Source organism: Danio rerio, chromosome 4 (genome assembly GCF_052040795.2).
Source record: "Danio rerio strain M-AB ecotype USA chromosome 4, GRCz13ab, whole genome shotgun sequence".
NCBI lineage: Eukaryota > Metazoa > Chordata > Actinopteri > Cypriniformes > Danionidae > Danio > Danio rerio.
In genome coordinates this window covers 49,476,927-49,495,735 of record NC_141024.2, presented here as the reverse complement: position 1 = coordinate 49,495,735, position 18,809 = coordinate 49,476,927, and the positions used below count along the sequence as shown (strand labels likewise).

General features: G+C 37.4%; 1 protein-coding gene and 4 non-coding genes across 5 annotated transcripts in view; all 5 read left to right on the top strand.

Annotated features, from left to right (window-relative positions):
* Window positions 1-18,809, top strand: part of LOC137490965 (protein NLRC3) — a 766,684-nt gene that overhangs the window by 547,144 nt on the left and 200,731 nt on the right. The gene's annotated exons all lie outside the window — the stretch shown is intronic.
* Window positions 4,754-4,826, top strand: trnar-ucg (transfer RNA arginine (anticodon UCG)). The gene has a single exon. It is a non-coding gene; the product is annotated as a tRNA-Arg (tRNA).
* Window positions 5,936-6,008, top strand: trnar-ccg (transfer RNA arginine (anticodon CCG)). The gene has a single exon. It is a non-coding gene; the product is annotated as a tRNA-Arg (tRNA).
* Window positions 12,814-12,895, top strand: trnal-aag (transfer RNA leucine (anticodon AAG)). Its single transcript has one exon. It is a non-coding gene; the product is annotated as a tRNA-Leu (tRNA).
* trnal-uag (transfer RNA leucine (anticodon UAG)) lies at window positions 13,654-13,735 on the top strand. Its single transcript has one exon. It is a non-coding gene; the product is annotated as a tRNA-Leu (tRNA).

Genomic DNA, 18,809 nt, shown 5'->3' with positions numbered 1-18,809 from the left:
AGGATCTTTTTCAAAATTGTGTTAAAATATTTCCCTTGTCAAAAAATCTTATTGGAATTTCAGTTTATCCTTTAGGATCCTATTGGATCTTAAAGGATTCCTAAAATTCTAATGGTAATTCTGAATTTTTCACTTTGTCCTATATAGGATTATAAAATTTCCACTTTGTCTTTAGAATCTGATTTAGATTTTTAGAATTATTAGACTGTGATTAGATTGTGTTTTCTTTATGGAATTTCCCTTTTTTTATAGGATATTTTTGATTCTGTCAATAAATAATTTAGATCACTATAGTATAGGATGTTTTTTTCCGAAGACCTATGATTTTTGTTAAAGTATAATGATTATAATATGAACATATACAAATTATAAAATAATAAAACAATTCAGTAAACATTATATATTACATTATAAGTAGACATATTAAATTAAAAAAACCAATGAAACAATATGTTTTGTTATTTTGTCTTATTTAATCAGCACCTTCAGTTTTGCTTTTATTTAACAAAAAAAACAGTATTTCTTTTTTTACTAGATAATTAATTACAGTTTATATAGAGTAGTTAATTTACAGTATTTTACAGTGTGTGTGGGTGTGTGTGTGTGAAATACAGTATATGTGGTATTTTTGTCATGAATTGTGTGTCTGCCACCTGGCGATAAAATACATCAGTTTACAGGCATCAAATAAAGTAATTTCGGTCGTCTTTAAAACATGATAAATGTTGACCATGACGTTGCTGGATTCTGCTTCAGCTGCTGCTCGCTTCTCATGTCTGCTTAACCAGGTAAGTTTAGCCTTTCAAATATGAGTTAATAGTTGAGTTCTGTATTAAATTAGAAATAAATAGTTGAGAATTGATCTGTGTTCAGTTACACCCATTGTAGTGATTCGCTTGAATCATGAGTGAGCAGTAAACTGGCGACTTAGGCGATCTATTTAAACTCGAGCTGTTAATTTCTGAGTTAATATTTACAATCCCTGATTTAATTTATCCAGATTTATATGTTTTTATAAAATGACACAGTTCTTTAAGTATTTTACGTATAATTTGGTGTTAATTAGATGTATCATGTTTGTTTGTTGCTGTTTATGTGATCAACGTACGCAATGACAGGTGTATTTAACGTTACTGCAAAGGAAAAATATTTGAATAGCAGCAGATCTGATGTAATACGCTCTAGTCTAAACTATCGTTACGTGATGAATTATTGTCGATCTCACAAGCAATTTAATATATATATATATTTATATAATGAAAGTGTGCTTTTCATATTGCGTGAATCATATTGCCCTAACACTAATGTTTAAACTTTGAAAAATTAGATTAACTCATTATTAATATTGTCACAACTTGTCAATGACATGAGTGTATCAACAGTTTATCAATTTAACATGTTAATCAACTTCTCTTCACACCTCTGTGTTATTTGACTGAATTATTTTTTGTCTCACTTTTTATCTTGTGTTTTCAGATTATTGGTTCTGCACTGCACTTATACTGAGTATTTGCTTGCTGAAAAAAAAATGACATCATCTTTTTAAACTTTGTGTTTATGCTATTAACATACTTCTTTGCAGTATTGGATGCCATCTAGTCCTGATTGCATTTTGACTCCAGTTCCAGTCCAGCACAGTTATACCTGCCAATCAACAACCTGAAGCTATCAAGCAGATGTGTGGGCAGCTGTGAGCCAAACTCTTAGGAACATTGGTTTTCCAGGATGAGGACTGGTCATCACTCCAGTAAGTGATCAACCAACCAACATGGCTCCCCCTCAACTGGAAACAGTAACTGGGAACCAATACTCAACTGGTGTGATTTGTTAAGATCATCTAGGAAATATTTTTTATATGAATATTAATTTAATCTTTTTTATAGAATTATCTGTTGTCTGAGACCTGACTCTGGTGGCCAAGAATTACATTTCTCTTTTCTGCTTCATACAAAACTATCTATCTTACAGGAGCCAAGCTCAGTCAAAATAAAATCATCTTATTATTTAAACTTTAGTTTTATCTGGTGATTAAAGTTGACATGCAAACCCACTGTGTGCAGACACCTCAGCATTGAAGGCTATTACGCCAGTCTCACAATGCATGAGCAGTGTATGTTTTTTCTGCTGGGGTTCTCAGGAACTGCACAGAAATGGTTTTCTGCATGCATCCATCTATTTGTTTTCTATTGAACTAGTTTTTTTGCATTCTCCGTCTTTCTTTCTCTCTCTCTCCGAAAAAATAAAAATAAATCAAAGCCTTAATTTGTTTTAAGTGTTGAAATGTCTAGAACTTTGTCATCCGGGAACTCCTGTAAATATTTTATTTCCCGAGTTCCACCCAAAAATTCTTTACTCTAGAAATTTTAAGGTACAAATGGTAGGGAAAATACAAACATGAAAATTTAACTTTGTTTTGTTTAACTCAATATAGTTTTTATGTTTGGTTGTTTTGTCTCACTTAAATGGAGATACAAAAAGCAGCTTGGACACAGCATCCAAAGTGGACACTTCTTGCAAGACACAGGGTGATGGAAAGAGCAGAAGATCAGTGATCAGGAATAAATATATTGATGCCCCTGAGAGGACTGATTTAAAAACTTAATGTTATATATAGTTGTTCTGTTTTATCATAAATGTGTGTGTGTGTGTGTGTGTGTGTGTGTATGACATTGATAACTTTTACATTGTAACACAATAACAGTCAAAATGCATGAGTAGTTTTGGGTCAATAAAAAATCTAAATGTTTTTTAAGCACCAAATCATTCGAATGGTTTCATGTAGGACGCAAATGCCTTAAATGCAGCTTTAACATCATTGGAATAAATTATATTTTTACATTTTCAAATAGAAAAGTTAACACATTAAAAAGGACTAATTAAACTAAAAAGGAAAAAGTTTTGTCCCAAACCTTGTCTTTATATTTTTAGATGCTTCATTTATTACTGAAATTACTTTATGCTTTCAAAATATGTAATTATGCAGTTGAAGTGATATTGTGCTTTTTTGCTACATAGTAGTAGTGAACTAGTTTTGTTTTGTGTTAAAGCCACAATGGCCCTGCATATAAGTGCTTTACTGGGACCTTATAAGCACATTTTGTGCCTGGACTCAATTTAGTATTAGTGGGACGTAACTATTTTGTTAATTACTAAATACTCACAGAGCATGCTCATAGTCCTGCTAAAAAATCCAGCTTAAACCAGCCTAGGCTGGTTGGCTGGTTTTAGCTGGTAGACCAGGCTGGTTTTAGAGGGGTTTTGGCCACTTCCAGGCTGGTTTCCAGCCATTTCCAGCCTGGTCTTAGCTGGTCAGGCTGGGAAATGACCAGCCAAATACAGCTAAAACTAGCTTGACCAGCCTGGTTTACGCTGGATATAGCTGGTTTTGGCTGGACTCCCAGCTTGGCTAGGCTGGTCAAGCTGGTTTTAGCTGGTCATCTCCCAGCCTGACCAGCTAAGACCAGGCTGGAAATGGCTGGAAACCAGCCTAGAAGTGGCCAAAACCCCTCTAAAACCAGCCAGGTCGACCAGCTAAAACCAGCCAACCAGCTTAGGCTGGTTTAAGCTGGATTTTTCAGCAGGGAGGACATACTTCTGACCCAGATGCTGTGCCCCAGTATACCTATACTTCGCCCAGTGTGGCCATATACACTCCACTTTGTGTGGACTTGCTATGGGCCCACAGTGAACTTCTGTTTTGAGTGGGCCAGTCCACAGTTTGGTCTAGCGACATTGTATATGTTTTTGGTAAAGACATGTTTGTTTTGAAATTTGTGCACTAATACTGTACACTTAAGTACATGAAGGTGAGCTCAAGCAAACTGCATAATACATTCAAAACTGTTGTATAATAGGATAAGAGATACAATCCGCTTGTTAAGTGTGACGTCACGCGAAGCGGCTTCCGGGTTCAAGTGCTCTATTCAACTGAATAGGGAGACTCGTGAAATATATGTCCATGACATACATGTATATGACATATATGTTTATGCCTAATATACAATGGCCAGAAAGTAATTTTTTTATAAATTGTTAAAATTTTGGTATTTGTGATGCAGCAAGCCCAGAGATTGTTGTGTACATTATGACTTAACATAACTATGACATAAAATTAACTTTACTGTGTGATATGAATAAAAAGTGATGATAAACGAATGAGTTCTCAACTCAAATGAGTGGCAGCTTGGACCCGGAAACAGCATTGCATACGTCACCAACACTTCACCACTTAACAAGCCGATAGAAAAGCATATATTAATTAAGATATAAATTGGATCCAATTAAAATATTGTAGAAACTATCCTAAAGGATTTTTATGTATTGTACTACAAAACAATCCTATATGGTTACAAAATATGATCAAAATTCTAACTGGATTCCTTCAAAGAAATCCTATAGGATGCTTCTTTTTTGTCTGTGTAATTGTACAAGTTAGACTGATTTTGATCAGAAGTGCATTACTACATGTTCATTAACTGAAATGACAGCTGAAGGTGCTACAATTAACATAGAAACACCATAGATAGCACAGCACCACTCCACTGCTTTTTCTGTGTCAGACGTAGGGCTCATCCAGGATTTGCACCCTAAGCGAGTATCATACACCTAGACCAACGAGCCCTGAAGAAGCACCCTGCAGTGCCACAAAAAAAATTCTGTGAAACTGGTCCAATCTACTGTTTGTTCATGTTGTTTTTTTATGTTCGTCAGCAACTCCCTGGAGACATATTACAGTTCACAGTCTGTAAAATATGGCCCAGTGGCCTAATGGATAAGGCACCAGCCTTCGAAGTTGGGGATTGTGGGTTCAAGTCCCACCTGGGTTGTCTTTGATGCAGTTGCTTTTAAGTTGGCTTTGCAGCACAATCCAGTGTGATCTTCAAAAAGCTAGGTTCATACCCCTAAGTCAGGGGTGTCAAACTCAGTTCCAAAAGGGCCGAAGCCTTGCACAGTTTAGTTCCAACCCTGCTCCAACACACTTACCTGTAGGTTTCAAACAAGCCTGAGGGACTCAATTAGTTTGATCAGGTGTGTTTAATTAGGGTTGGAACTAAACTGTGCTGAGCTGCAGCCCTTTTGGAACTGAGTTTGACACCTGTGCCTTAGGTCAAAAAGACATGACAATGGAAAACTCTTCAGAGAAGCTGTTCTGTCATTAGGTGTACACACCAGATCGTCTGAAAGCAATGGGGATCCTAAAGTGCTGTTTCTGAGTTACAAGAACTTCTTAAGTCATTCATTCATTCATTTTCTTGTCGGCTTAGTCCCTTTATACTTCTTGAGTCATACAACAGATATAGCAAATGCTAGTATTGGCCCAATGGCCTAATGGATAAGGCATAATCATTCAAAGCTGGGGATTGTGCATTCAGGTCATGTTTGGGTTGTGTTTGTTGGGTTACATTTAAGTTGTGTGAAAAAATCCTGACTTGTCTACTCAAAGCTTAGGTGTGATGATCTGAGGACAATAGTTAGCTTTGAATTCTCAGACTTGCTGTACACTTTAATTAAGATTCATCCAATCTTGCTTGAATCTCACTGTCACGTTACAAACCTAAAAGGTTCCGCTAAGCTCTGGAAATGGAGATCTTGACTTCAAGTACCCCGTGGCTCTCAAATAACAGTCTCATGTTAGGTCGATTGTGATGAAATGCAAACAAGAAAATAGCTGCTGAAAGGTTGTGATTTCAAGTTAATGAGAGTGGCCTTGACTGGAATTCGAAACTCTCAAGACCAGTCGTACTATACGCTAGAACCATACCCTGATACGGACTGATGAGACACGAATATGAACAATTTCACAAAGAAAATGTTTGTCCATTAGTTCTTATTTGACGGAATGCAAACTGGCATCGAGATCCTAAAGTGCAGTTTTCCATGCAGTGGCAACTTGTTGAAGGCATACAAGAGATCCTTGATAGAAGACTAGTGACATGGCCCAGTGGCCTAATGGATAAGGCATCAGCCTCCGAAGCTGGGGATTGTGGGTTAAAGTCCCACCTGGGTTGTTTTTGAAGGTCTCACTTCAAGTTGGGAGCAATATTTTGTGGATGAAACACAGCAGCTGTGAAAACCTTCTTAAGATGTGTTTGTGTGTCATTAACTGCCTTTACTGTCATGCACATTACCTGTTATGACTAAAAGGGTAACGAGATACCTGACGCAAAAGGCCATTTTGAATCCTGCATGGTGCTTACAGCGAAAAGACTGCGTACAAACACAAAAATGGTGCTTACATATAAAGCTGGGGGCTGTTCCAGAAAGCAGGTTATGTGACATACCCGGGTAAGTTTGAGATTAAGTAGGTGGATAACCTCAACTTTGGTTCCAAAATCGGAGGTAACTTCTGGGTATGTTAAGTAGCCATAGCAACTTACTATCTGAAGATAACCTGGGGGGTATTCCAGAAAGCTGGGTTAACTTACCATCTGCTAAAACCTAAACTCTCGGTTGATTTACCCAAAACCTGCTTACCGCGAGTATGTTGGTTCCAAAACAGGTGACAAGAGTTAGTTAAATCAACCTCCTGAAGATAACCGCGGGTTAATGCGCGTGCACGGCACACACCTGAAGGCATTTTCAGTAGATCGCCGAATTCACGAGTCACCATAGAAAGTCACGGTGAGAAAAAAAGGGCAACGCACTTTAAAGAGGCGAAACTGGAGGTTTTAAACACAGAGATTACACATCTGCTTCAACGAAGGAAAGAAATATAGAATAAGAAATAGATAAGAAAATAAATAATAAATAATAAGAAATTTTTTAGTTCATTAAATTACACATGCCACCCTCCATTTTATTGTAATGATAAATTAAACTACTCTTTAACATCCTTTTTGAGTATGTTGTGTAACCATTCATGCATTTATTTTTCTTGCCATTAATTTCTTAAGGCCACAATATGTGTATTGACTAATAAGGCTTATAGAAATTGTAATCTTTCTGGAGCTAGAACTCTGTCCAAAGTCATTAAACACAGAAACATTATCATAAAAGGTAATATTTAATTACTGGAGCTCTTTATTTAACACTCTAGAATATTCTTTCTGCCATGCAGCTAATAGAAAGAGGCCTGTCTAACTGCTGTGTCCTATAATAAAGGCTTTTCAGTGGTTGAGTTTTTGACTTAAACCACACACTCTGTCACTGTTGTGATTGTTGTCAGATAGCTTTAGGTTCTTTTTATTTTGCATGCAGACGAAGTTCCTTCTGCCTCAACTAACAAGCAGTGTAAGAATTTTCTGCACTTTTCCATATTTGAATATTACTCTTGGATCACAAAATCTTTTATCTGCATATTTAAATTCTAAAGTAGCTGTATAAGGTCCATCTTCAAAGATAAAGTCACATGAGCATCCACTTATGGTGAGAAATGTATATGAAAAATATGTTACACATTGAAAGATGTGTGTATAAAGCAGTGTACAAAATCATTCATTTTATTTCAGGAAATGAAGAAATCAACAGATCAAACTATTTGATTAAACATAGTTTTTTGACTAATTATATATTTTTAGCACTCCTCCATCTGTTTTGTCTGCTTGGGTCACTGAGATTTCCTCTGGGTCAGGCTGCAGGTACGTGTCATCGTATAAGGCAGAAAAGGGTTTCTTTTGTCCTCCAGCAAGTAACAATGTAGTGCCCAGTAATGATTCTATTTTATAATACAAATAAAATAAAAATAAACATTGTGTTAAGCAACATTTGCTTTATAGTTTTTTTTTACTATATTTGTGTTATACACTTGAATCATTACTTCCTGAAAATCAGCCATTTAGCCTCAACATAGTGATGAGGTGGGGTGTGTGATGAGCTGGTAAGTGGAAGCAGTAATAAGTTTAATAGTTGAAACACCAAAAGATTAAGGATAGAAAATTAAGTTGTACCTGCACACTTATACTTTGGACAAATTTTATATTATCAGTGTCCTTTAGTGACTGATGGAGCTTTAAAATCGGCTGCAATTAATGCACACAATAGCATTTAGAAACCCTGAAAAAAATATTATATTAAAAAATGTAGGTGTGTGTGCGTGAATGTATATATAAGAACGACGTCTTACATCTTAAATTAAAGATATATTTTCCTACAAAAGACAATGCTGCCACTTATAATATTATACAGAAAAATGTGAGGGTGCAGAAGGAGAGAAAAAACACAAGATCTGTAAGTGAGATTCGAACTCGCTCCGTTGTGCGCTCCGTTGATCATTTACGACGCACTGTCCACTACGCTATTCCCATGCTCTGAATCATCTGTGTAATGATACGCAGTAATGTATGACCAAGGAACTGTACAAAAGTGTAAAAAACAGTTCAGTGCCAGGCATACTGTACAGGTGGTCCTACTGCCACATTGTACAGTTGCCTAAAATGCCCTGACGCGAATACAAAGAGCTGCACTGAATGTTTTTTATGGTAAGCGCAGACCCGCGGTTTGTCACATTTGATTTCAAAAAGGTTTGTTAAATACATTAACATTATGAATTTGGTTATGAAAAAAACTATGCACTTATAACCCTCTCACAACGAAAAAACTTGTATCTGTGTGTCCACATCCATAAATATTCTCATCAAAAGAGCACGCAATGCTCAGTAAACTCTCTGAAACAGACAAACTCTGAAACATAGCAACTTACTCTCTGAACATAACCTGCTCCGGAGCAGGTTATCTTCAGAGAGTAAGTTGCTATGGCTACTTAACATACCCAGAAGTTACCTCCGATTTTGGAACCAAAGTTGAGGTTATCCACCTACTTACTCTCAAACTTACCCGTGTATGTCACATAACCTGCTTTCTGGAACAGCCCCCTGCTCCGGAGCAGGTTATGTTCAGAGAGTAAGTTGCTATGTTTCAGAGTTTGTCTGTTTCAGAGAGTTTACTGAGCATTGCATGCTTTTTTGATGAGAATATTTATGGATGTGGACACACAGATACAAGTTTTTTTGTTGTGAGAGGGTTATAAGTGCATAGTTTTTTTCATAACCAAATTCATAATGTTAATGTATTTAACAAACCTTTTTGAAATCAAATGTGACAAACCGCGGGTCTGCGCTTACCATAAAAAACATTCAGTGCAGCTCTTTGTATTCGCGTCAGGGCATTTTAGGCAACTGTACAATGTGGCAGTAGGACCACCTGTACAGTATGCCTGGCACTGAACTGTTTTTTTACACTTTTGTACAGTTCCTTGGTCATACATTACTGCGTATCATTACACAGATGAATCAGAGCACGGGAATAGCGCAGTGGACAGTGTGTCGATAAAGAACAACGGAGCGAGTTCGAATCTTACTTATAGATCTTGTGTTTTTTCTCTCCTTCTGCACCCTCACATTTTTCTGTATAATATTATAAGTGGCAGCTTTGTCTTTTGTAGGAAAATATATCTTTAATTTAAGATGTAGGACGTCGTTCTTATATAAACATTCACGCACACACACCTACATTTTTTTATATAATATTTTTTTTCAGGGTTTCTAAATGCTATTGTGTGCATTAATTGCAGCCGATTTTAAAGCTCCATCAGTCACTAAAGGACACTGATAATATAAAATGTGTCCAAAGTGTGCATAAGTGTGCAGGTACAACTTAATTTTCTATCCTTAATCTTTTGGTGTTTCAACTATTAAACTTATTACTGCTTCCACTTACCAGCTCATCACACACCCCACCTCATCACTATATGTTGAGGCTAAATGGCTGATTTTCAGGAAGTAATGATTCAAGTGTATAACACAAATATAGTAAAAAAAAAACTATAAAGCAAATGTTGCTTAACACAATGTTTATTTTTATTATATTTGTATTATAAAATAGAATCATTACTGGGCACTACATTGTTACTTGCTGGAGGACAAAAGATACCCTTTTCTGCCTTATACGATGACACGTACCTGCAGCTTGACCCAGAGGAAATCTCAGTGGTTATGGTTATCAAATGGTTATGTTCAATCAATGGTTTAATCAATGGTCTGTTCATTTCTTCATTTCCTGAAATAAAATGAATGATTTTGTACACTGCTTTATACACACACCTTTCAACATGTAACATATTTTTCATATACATTTCTCACCTTAAGTTGATGCTCATGTGACTTTATCTTTGAAGATGGACCTTATACAGCTACTTTAGAATTTAAATATGTAGATAAAAGATTTTGTGATCCAAGAGTAATATTCAAATATGAAAAAGTGCAGAAAATTCTAACACTGCTTGTTAGTTGAGGCAGAAGGAACTTCGTCTGCATACAAAATAAAAAGAACCTAAAGCTATCTGACAACAATCACTTACAACAGTGACAGAGTGTGTGGTTTAAGTGAAAAACTCAACCACTGAAAAGCCTTTATTATAGGACACAGCAGTTAGACAGGCCTCTTTCTATTAGCTGCATGTCAGAAAGAATATGTGTTAAATAAAGAGCTCCAGTAATTAAATATTACCTTTTATGATAATGTTTCTGTGTTTAATGACTTTGGACAGAGTTCTAGCTCCAGAAAGATTACAATTTCTATAAGCCTTATTAGTCAATACACATATTGTGGCCTTAAGAAATTAATGGCAAGAAAAATAAATGCATGAATGGTTACACAACATACTCAAAAAGGATGTTAAAGAGTAGTTTAATTTATCATTACAATAAAATGGAGGGTGGCATGTGTAATTTAATGAACTAATAAATTTTCTTATTATTTATTTTTTATTTTCTTATCTATTTCTTATTCTATATTTCTTTCCTTCGTTGAAGCAGATGTGTAATCTCTGTGTTTAAAACCTCCAGCTTTGCCTCTGTAAAGTGCGTTGCCCTTTTTTTCTCACCGTGACTTTCTATGGTGACTCGTGAATTCGGCGATCTACTGAAAATGCCTTCAGGTGTGTGCCGTGCACGCGCATTAACCCGCGGTTATCTTCAGGAGGTTGATTTAACTTACTCTTGTCACCTGTTTTGGAACCAACATACTCGCGGTAAGCAGGTTTTGGGTAAATCAACCGAGAGTTCAGGTTTTAGCAGATGGTAAGTTAACCCAGCTTTCTGGAATACCCCCCTGGTGCGTTGTTCAAGATCCATAAACAAATCTAACAACCGAATCATTGCTGCTCCTTTTTTGTCTGTATAATTGTACAGGTTAAACTAATTTAGATCAGAAATCCACTGAAAATGTTCGATAACCAAAGTCACAGCAAAAGCTGCTACAATTAACACAGAAATGCCAAAGCATCACTTCTTTGTCTGTGACAGACATAGGGCTCTTCCAGGATTTGAACCTGGGACCTCTCACACCCACAGCAAGAATCATACCACTAGACCAACGAGCCCTGAAAAAGGCTTTTGAAAAAATCTACTTTTTGTTCATGTTGTTTTTGTTACGTGCGTCAGCAACTCCCTGGATGCATATTACAGTTCACAGGCAGTAAAAAAACAGCCTAGAGAAGGCATACAAGAGATCCTTGATAAAATATTAGTTATGTGGCCCAATGGCCTAATGGATAAGGCATCAGCCTCTGGAGCTGGGAATTGTGGATTCAAGTCCCACCTGGGTTGGTCTTGAATGTCTCACTTCAAGTTGGGAGCGATGTTTGATGGAAGAGACACAGTAGCTGAGATGTGTTTGTGTGTTATTAACTTCCTTTATTTTCATGCATATTACCTGTTATGACTAAAAGGGTAACGAGATCCATAGCGTGAAAGGCCATTTTGAATCCTACATTGTGCCTACAGAGTATATATAGACTGTGTACAAACACAAAAATGGTGCTTACATATAAATCTGGGGCCTGTTTCAGTAAGAAGGTTCAAACAACTCAGAGTTTAAACTTGAACTCTGAGTTGATTTACCGAGAGATTAAAAACCCAGAGTTTTCGGTTTCAGAATAGCTGATCTGAGTTAGGTCAATCAACTTTGAGTAGACCAAGTCAAAGTTAAGCGTGCACACCATGACTATAAAAAGGCATTATCAATGGAGCACAGATATTATGAGTGACGATGGCAACATCTTTAAAAAAAGAGATCATCATTTCTTTCTTCAGTTGAACTTGATGTGTTTGGAAGGTAAATCCTGCCAATTTTAAATAAATCAAATAAACATTGGAAATGAAAATGAAAATCAGATTAACAATTTCATTTTAAAACACTGTTCGCAAAATATCTGCTAAAATTGAAAACTAAATGAAATTATTTAATTTTCATTTTGATTTTCACTTTGACAACACATCATCCCTGTCAAATTGATAATTAAAATGAAGATTCCAATTTAACATTTCATTTTCACAGCATTTCCACGTCAAGACTGCCAATATTAAAATGAAAAGCCAAACTGAAAAATAAAATGCAAACACAATTTTTACAAAGCATGTTATTAACAAAGTCTGCACTGGAAGTCTCTCTCTGTCATTGCTCCTTTTAGCAAGAGCACCCTATTGAAACAGGAACAGTAAAGATTCACAATTAGAGTAGTAATACTCTATAACTGGATTTGAATAAAATAACAACAACAATGTGGGGTCTGCTGTGATGGAATCAGTAACTTTCACTCTTTTGTGAAATAACAGTTACCTTGTAATCAGGTGCTTAAATGCATCGCAGCTGGCTGCCGTTTGGAGTAGACTTCAAATGCCTTGAGGTGTGCTCAAATAGAGACAGAACTGTGGTTGACAGGAAGGTGGGAGTGCTTCCTAAGCTGGTATTAAGCAGCTCTCTTTCTTTGTGGAGGAGCTCCAGCAATGCATGGCCAAATTCAACTGATTTCCCTGCGCTGTTGCGCTACTTGAAACAAGTTGGTGTGAAAACTGCTCAAGGAGAGCAGTATGGCAAGGTAGTGTGGCCGAGCGGTCTAAGGCGCTGGATTAAGGCTCCAGTCTCTTCGGGGGCGTGGGTTCAAATCCCACCGCTGCCAGGCAGACCTTTTAGGATGCTTGAGAGTGACCTCTCTGCTTGAGCAAACAGACTTGCAAAGTGATACTGCACGCTTCCGCTCACATCCAAACGTAGACTCCTTGGCCAAAGTTGAAGGGCTTCACTAGGAAGCTCGGCGACCTCTCTGCTTCCATAAAATTGGGCAGAAAAGGGACCACTGCAGGGAGTCATCTGGGATAGCGTAGCCAAGGGATCTAAGACGCTGGATTTAGGCTCCAGTCTCTTCGGGGGCGTGGGTTCAAATCCCACCGCTGCCAGGCAGTCCTTTTAGGATGCTTGAGAGTGACCTCTCTGCTTGAGCAAACAGACTTGCAAAGTGATACTGCGTGCTTCCGCTCACATCCAAACGTAGACTCCTTGGCCAAAGTTGAAGGGCTTCACTAGGAAGCTCGGCGACCTCTCTGCTTCCATAAAATTGGGCAGAAAAGGGACCACTGCAGGGAGTCATCTGGGATAGCCTAGCCAAGGGATCTAAGGCGCTGGGTTTAGAATCCAGTCTCTTCGTGAGCGTGGGTTCAAATCCCATCCGCTGCCAGGAAGTCATTTTAGGATGCTTGAGAATGACCTCTCTGCTTGAGCAAACAGACTTGCAAAGTGATACTGCACGCTTCCGCTCACATCCAAATGTAGACTTCTTGGCCAAAGTTGAAGGGCTTCACTAGGAAGCTCGGCTTCTTCTCTGCTGTTCTGCTTCCGTAAAATTTGGTAGAAAAGGGACCACTGCATGGATATAACTAGGGTAGCGTGGCCGAGGGGTCTAAGGCGCTGGATTTAGGCTCCAGTCTCTTTGGGGGCGTGGGTTCGAATCCCACCGCTGCCAGATAGGGTTTTAAACACAAACAAACTGCTTGAGTGTGTGCGCGTTCTCAGTGAACGCTAGAAATGAGAGAGTACATTTAAGTTGGCAACTAGTCAGTATAATTTGTTCTTTGAAACTCACGGCAGACTCGTTGGTTTGACAGCAACACATCCCCAAGCTTGAATCTGAACGGGAGCAAGTGTCTTTCCCACGATTAGATTGCAGCATCTTAAAGTCTGCACTGGAAGTCTCTCTCTGCCATTGCTCCTTTTAGCAAGAGCACCCTATTGAAACAGGAACAGTAAAGATTCACAATTAGAGTAGTAATACTCTATAACTGGATTTGAATATAATAACAACAACAATGTGGGGTCTGCTGTGATGGAATCAGTAACTTTCACTCTTTTGTGAAATAACAGTTACCTTGTAATTAGGTGCTTAAATGCATCGCAGCTGGCTGCCGTTTGGAGTAGACTTCAAATGCCTTGAGGTGTGCTCAAATTGAGACAGAACAGTGGTTGACAGGAAGGTGGGAGTGCTTCCTAAGCTGGTATTAAGGAGCTCTCTTTCTTTGTGGAGGAGCTCCAGCAAGGCATGGCTAAATTGAACTGATTTCCCAGCGCTGTTGCGCTACTTGAAACAAGTTGGTGCGAAAACTGTTCAGGGAAAGCATCTTGGCAAGGTAGGGTGGCCGAGCGGTCTAAGGTGTTGGATTAAGGCTCCAGTCTCTTCTGGGGTGTGGGTTTGAACTCCACTGCTGCCAGGCAGTCATTTTAGGATGCTTGAGAATGACCTCTCTGCTTGAGCAAACAGACTTGCAAAATGATACTGCACGCTTCTGCTCGTAGTGGTCTAAGGCGCAGGATTTAGGCTCCTGTCTCTTCGGGGTGTGGGTTCAAATCCAACAGCTGCCAGATGTGGTTTTAAACATGGCCAAACTGCTTGAGTGTGTGTGTGAGTCTCAGTGAACGCTGGAAATGAGAGAGTACATTTAAGTTGGCAACTAGTCAGTATAATGTGTTCTTTGAAACTCACGGCAGACTTGTTGGTGTGACAGCAACACATCCCCAAGCTCGAATCTGCTCAGGAGCAAGTGTCTTTCCCACGATTAGATTGCAGCATCTTAACAAAGTCTGCACTGGAAGTCTCTCTCTGCCATTGCTCCTTTTACCAAGAGCACCCTGTTGAAAAAGGAACAGTAAAGATTCACAATTACAGTAGTAATACAGTGGGGAATAAACCAGAGTCAAGAGATGTGTTGATTATGTGAGTCAGTGTTGGTATGACTTTCTGACACAGAAATAAAAATAGCCTCACCATTTACTTTCCATTGTGTGGTTTTAAACCTTGATGAGTTTCTTGATTCTGTTGAAGACAAAATACGATATTGTGATAAAAATGCTGGCTTACTTTGTGTTCCAGAAGACAGGAAATGTTTAAAACCACATGATGGAGAGTAAATGGTAAGCTCATTTTAATATTTAGGGTAAACATCCATTTCATGCTTGCCAGTTTAAGCTTTTATACTAAAGTTCACTTTTTTGTTCTTTTTTGAAGACCTGATGGTGCTGAAAGAAGAGACACATCAATGGAATGAAATAGAAGAGAAACAACAAGAAATAATGAGTGATGAAAAACCCACACTCACTAAAAAGTCTTCATCACACAGAAAACCTTGGAAATCCAAGTCTAGGTGTAATTTCAGCTGTAAACAGAGTAGAAAGAGTTTCAGTCAAAAGCCAAACCTTGACCACACTAGGGAGAAACCTTACACCTGCAAACAGTGTGAAAAAAAGCTTCTATAATACAGGAAACTTAAAAGTGCACATGAGAATTCACACTGGAGAGAGGCCGTACACATGCCAACAGTGTGGAAAAAGCTTCTATTCTACAGGAAACTTGGCAGTGCACAGAAGAATTCACACTGGAGAGAGGCTCTACTCTTGCCGTCAGTGTGGAAAGAGTTGTAAGCAAAATGGCAACCTTGAAGTCCAAATGAGAACTCACACTGGAGAGAGAAGCGTTTTTTGCACAGTGTGGGAAAGGTTTTTCTCAAAAACAAAACCTTACCCTCCATATGAAGATTCACACTGGAGAGAAACCTTACACATGCACAGAGTGTGGTAAAAGTTTCCCACATAAAGGCTCACTCCACATGATAGGTCACACCGGACAGAAGCCGTTTGCATGTGCTCATTTTGGAAAGAGCTTCACAACCAAAGAATCATGAATCACACGAATGGTCACACTGGAACCACAGAGTTTACATGTGATCATTGTGGAAAGAGTCTCTCATGCAAAGACTCCATTAAGCAACACATGAGGATTCACTCAGGCGAGCGTTTTCGATGCAGTGAGTGTGGAAAGGTCTTCAAACATAAAAGAAGCCTCGTCAATCACACAAAGCTTCACAATGGAGAGAAAAAATGAGTCCTTGTCCAGCAGAGCTTAAGGCTTTCCCGGGATAGCATGGGATAGCATCTCGGGACAAGTGTGAACTCTTGAATACATATCGAGTTACTGGAATGAAACCCTTTGAACCTGAAGATTTAAACTCAATAATTGAAGAGGGGTGAAGATGTACCAGGTTGTGAGAGTTTCTACTTCTTTGCAAGAAAGCAAAATAACTCTATATGTGTTTCCAGTTATTATGAACTGAGAACCAATTTTGTGCACATTGCACACTGCAATCAAATGGTCTGCACTGAAAAGAGAATTAGAAAGATTAGGGAGGAGAAAATGTTTGGGGAGATGCAGACAAATCGGTCCTACACTCTTAGATTGTGTTTTTGATCATTTACATTGTTTGATTGTCACTCCCTTGAACAAACACCAATTTGCCTCCACTTTTGGGCTATTGTCTGCAGTGTCACAAAACTTGGTGGTGAATAAAAATCCACCTAAACTCAGCCGTTGTGAACTTGCAATGACAGTGAGAGACTGATGCAGACTCAATAAAGCCCTGATCAGACTATACAATGCCATTTGCCTTTTACAACAGATCAGATTTGTGTCAGATTATGAGATTTTGACTTGAGCAAATCTTGATGTGTTGTGGGTAACAAATGAAGACTTTGGTTTCAAAACACTACACATTTATTTTGATGGACTGATTTTAGAAAATAAAAAAGTTTTCCTCATGAAGACAATTAAACTTTCTGTAAACAACTGGTTTCCTTTGAAGAAATGTTCATGTGAAAACTCCCACATTACTACAAATAAATCTGTGTATGGGAAACCCAGTATCTCTATTGTGAATGAGAATATGAGTGATTTGTTAGCTTACATGCTAATTCCAGGACTTAACAGACTACTGAAGGACTTCAGCTATTTGTAAATTCCAATTATTATTAATATGCAATACATATTGTACTGCTCATGTGGACTGATAGATTATATTGTATGCTGTCTGCATATGTTTATATATATATATATATATATATATATATATATATATATATATATATATATATATATATATATACTATTACTAGGTGAGCAAAATAAAAATTGAAAGAGGATACTTTTATTTGACCTTTCATGAGTCTAATAATCTCAAAGTCACACTTTAAAAGAAGGTCCAAAAACCTGCATTTACAAATGAAGAATATTTTGCAAAGCATAAAAGGTTGTTAACCAGGTAATGGTGTGTACAATTTGTTTTAGTTACACCAAATTTAACTTGTTTATTGTAAAAAAAGGGTTTACATGGATATTGACATGAGACATTCTGTATTATGCATTATGTATTAGGAGTCATGAGTAGGGCCAGACAGAATCTGTCGACGTTTTTTGCTATTTCTGCAAAGAATATTGATAAAAATCTGTTAATTTCTGCCGAAATATTTTGGGAGTATCATAACTAAATCCTAAATATGTGAAACAAAGAATAATATCTTTTAAACTTTTATTTAATGTTTAAAATGCAAATCCAATTAGATTCACATTATCTGGTAAACAAAGCAAGTCTCTCGTATAATATTTCTACTAAAAGACAGAAAATATTACTGTACAAACTGCATTGTACATAAATCAGATAAACATTTTCATATTAGTCAATAATATTACTGTTATTAATTTAAAAAGTGAATAAATATATATTTACACACATTTACTCAAATTAAATAGAATTAATGATGGGCTAAAAATCTGCAGAAAATCTGTGGGATTCTGCGTGTGACATTATGTATTATAAGCTATGTACATGAGTATATGCAGTTGTAGAAAATATGCTCAGTGTTTTCAATAACTTTCACAAAATTGGCAAGTTCTCCTCAGTATCAAATTTTAATCTCAGGAATTCTTTTGATGGATACACATTATTAATCATTTTAACTGAAGTTCTTTAATTTTGGGGAGAATTAAAAAAGAAATGCAACTTGTTCTTATTTTTCTAATTTCTGTGAATTAAAATCTTTTAAAATAAACGAGGTCTGAGCTGATTAGGATGAAGCCTTTAAATAAGAATATTCATTTAAAACTTATTATTACATTTTGTATCTCTAAAAATAAAGATGGAAGAGCGAACATTACAGAATAGTGTGAAAGAAAACCTCTGATCAATACCGTGATGTTTTTTAGGAATAACATTAATATTTGTGTAAAAATCTTTAGGGTGACAAGCAAAACCCTGTTTAAAGAATGGGTTGAATTATTTTAATTTAGCAAAAAGATTGTCATTTCAAGTCAAAAAAAAAAGTCAAATGCGATTATAATCTATTTGAACAAGTTTCCGTTTAATTTTGATGAGATGACGAGGAATCTGGACCAGCACCAAAGCCACTTCCTCCACCTGCTCTATCAATAGAATATCCTCCTGTTACCTCAGATGCCACTGAACTTTTACTTTAGTTCCCACTATGATTTGGCCACAACCAGCACCAGCAGTACCACCAGCTCCACCGGAAACATGTACAGAGATGCTGAAGCACTGGGAGCCACTGGCCAATGTACCACATGTCCCCTCAAGCTACTTAATACAGTGATCTTTTTTTTTTTTTTTAGCTCTGCACAGTTGCCAGACATTCAGAATCGCTCCCCAGCAAACATCAGAAACAGGTGGATTCAACAAAGGCTTCCAACCATGTGAAAAAAA